The following is a 3,048-nucleotide window of genomic DNA, read 5'->3' as shown; positions in this document are numbered from 1 at the left end:
CCGCCGCCGCCGCCGCCGCCACACTAATCAAATTAATAAAATCCAATCTTCTTTTACTATTATTGAAGAATATATATATACACAATTGTATATACAATTGTATATACAATATATATATAATATATATATTAATAATGAATAAATGAAGTATATTTTAACGTTGTTAAATTATCAGTAATATAATTTCTAAATCTTTTAATGTCTATTTCAACAATACGTTCCAAAATAAATCTAATAGAAGACACTACGTTTCTGTCGATAAGAATTCAATACCAATCGAACAATGGGTGCCGCGACACTTAATCTCTCAGTAGCTTGATTGATAAACTTTTTATGCAATACATTTCTTTAATATACATACAGTAGAATGTAACTATCGTTCTAGCCGAGGTCGTGTATCGATTAATATCAATGACGCATTATTCGTCGTTAAACATTTACCAAAGTTAGCCATAGAAATCATTAGAATGGGAAACTCACAATGCACTCCCTCGCGACCTTCCACAGGTTGAAATAAATGGAGTTCAGCCTGGATATTACTTCGAGTTACACTTTCTGACTATTTATTCTTCTTCACAGTTGATTTTCCAGTGAATAAGATATACCTGATAGAAAAGTATCTTCGAAATTGTTTTGCGTGTCTTTCTTGAGTGCAAAAAAGATAAATAGTGAAAAAGCAAGTATTTTATTTAATAATACTTTCTTTTATATCGTTTCCCTTATATATCACCTTTTCGCTTACTTAATTTTGAAATAAAAAATTTCGTTCGTTGAATTTATTTTATATATATGTTTTCTGTTTGAAAATTTTGGTTTTTCGATGTTATCGTTGATATAGGCGTTGACCTTGATATTAATGTTCGTGATTAACAAACCACGAATCTTTAGTCTCACGCGAATGATTTTTTAAACAAGGAATAAGGAACTATATAAGGATATAAATGGATTAGGGAAATTAGAAGGACGGGTGAATACAGAATTTTCGAAGGAGAAAGGGACCGGCGAAGAAAAGTCTTTCGTCGACACACGCACGGAACTTTCGAGCAATTTTAAAGCGACGTTAATAACCAATACGACGTTAAAAAGAGATCGCTTAATTCGACTAGTTTTGGGTTCATGTCCCTATCACGGCACATCGCATCGAGCCCTTTCTCTAAGGCGAAGGGCACTGCCTATGGCTGTTTTAGGAAATGAGTCGACACCAGCCGTAGCGTAAGCATCGAGGGTCAGAACCAAAGATGAGTTTTAGGTCACCACTTCGCTCCTTGTCTTAGCATGATCCACATGTCTTCTTAAGGTGTTACTGCAACTTTCTGAAATTAAAAATAATTTATCATTTTCAAAAATACAAATAATTTAATCATTTTATTTATTTTTTTTTATATTTCATTTTTCATTTTCATTAGATTTTTTATATATTTTTTTTAATATTCAGTAAAACAGAAATGATTAAACAAAGATTAGAAATTTTCTTTAAATTTTGCGATTTAAACCAAATTACATCGAATTAAATTATAAAATTCGATAATAATTATTAAATTTTTCTTAAATAAAATTATAAAATTCGGCAATTTGAAAACTTTTAAAATGTTTTAATTTAAATATTAATTATTTTTATTATTAAAGAAATACAAATATGATTATTTCTAAAATTTTTTCTTTCTTTCTTTCACTTGAATAAATTGTTTACATAAATATTCATATAAAAAATTTTAATTCATTAACAAATGAAATTTTTTGATAATTGTAAACTTATAAAAAATATAAACTTTTAATATCTAATTACATAATTATACAAGATAAAAATTTGTTAGTTAATTCGATGTCGTAACTGGACTAACTTATAAAGCATTAATCATACAATCGATATTTCGCATGAATACCATGGAACGTCGTATGAGAATAATAGAAGGAGAAAAAAATTTTATCAAATAAATTCATCCTAAAGAGAATTTATTATTCGTAAGAGAATATATGAAGTGTCATAAAAACATTGTTTACTTTCAGTAGATGTTACAGAGAAATAATAATTGTAATTATAATAAATCTGAATTATACATTCATTCATTTATTTTAGAAAAACTTCGATTTTTACATAATTCATCAATTGACTCTTTTAGTAATATATACACATGAAATATCAATGTATCAATTATTATGATTAATGCTTTGTTAAAAATTCTCTATATTAAAAAAAACAAATAATTATTTAAATATTTCACTGTAAATATTTTTAATTAATAAATAGTAATATTGATCTTTTTAAAGATTTTTTCTAGATAATCACAAAAAATGAAAAATTATGAAAAAAATGATTTATAATTGGTAATTTCTAAAGGAAAAAAGATAAATCGAATGAATAAAGAGAAAGAATAAAATATACCTCATAAAAACTATGATAACCATAACGATCAAAGCAAATCATGCACAAGCGCCCCACGAAGTGTTACTGAGTTTTCACGATCGTGTAGCTCCCCTTTTCTGTCCTATCCCTTGTTCACCTCTTGGCGTCTATATTCGATGATAGCCCCCTTTCACGTCTCTTCTGTTGGCGAACGGAATTCGAGTAGCGTTTCCAGTGTATCACATACCCCCTTAGCAGCAGATATCGCGAGGACGAGGGCGCATGCACTACCTCCAAGAATCAATAGACCGTTCTGGTCACGTGAAGCATCCGCGAAAACAGAGACCTACCTTAGACAAAGACAAAAATGTACATAGAAAAAAGAAGAGAATAATAAAGGAAGTATACATATGTATACTTACTCACTTAGAAAGAAAGAAAGAAAGAAAAAAGAAAAGAAAAAGAGGAAAAAAGGAGAAAGAAAGCAAAGGATAAACGAAAGAAAAGATATAAGATTAAAATGAAACAAAAATAAAGCAATTCATAAATAATTAACCAATTTAATTATTTTACATAAAGTTCTTAAATAATAAATTTTATTTCATATAAATAATATGTAAAATAATATACATAATATTTTAATTTCAGAAATTCTTTAATTATTATATATAATAATTGTAATTTATTATAATTTATTTTATACA

General features: G+C 27.5%; 1 long non-coding RNA gene across 6 annotated transcripts in view; it reads right to left on the bottom strand.

The window, feature by feature from the left end:
• Positions 1-3,048, bottom strand: part of LOC116186676 — a 4,361-nt gene continuing 1,313 nt past the window's right edge. For 2 of the 6 annotated variants that reach the window (XR_004151693.1, XR_004151695.1), the window contains exons 2-4: positions 2,384-2,690; positions 481-1,313; positions 1-23 (exon numbers count right to left, since the gene is read on the bottom strand). This is a non-coding gene — a long non-coding RNA (uncharacterized LOC116186676). The other 4 variants (XR_004151697.1, XR_004151696.1, XR_004151698.1 and 1 more) reach the window with 3 other exon arrangements.

Source organism: Apis dorsata, unplaced genomic scaffold, assembly GCF_000469605.1.
Source record: "Apis dorsata unplaced genomic scaffold, Apis dorsata 1.3 scaffold_1186, whole genome shotgun sequence".
Lineage (NCBI taxonomy): Eukaryota > Metazoa > Arthropoda > Insecta > Hymenoptera > Apidae > Apis > Apis dorsata.
Note: the sequence above shows the minus strand (reverse complement) of the source record. Positions and strands in the feature narration are given on the sequence as shown.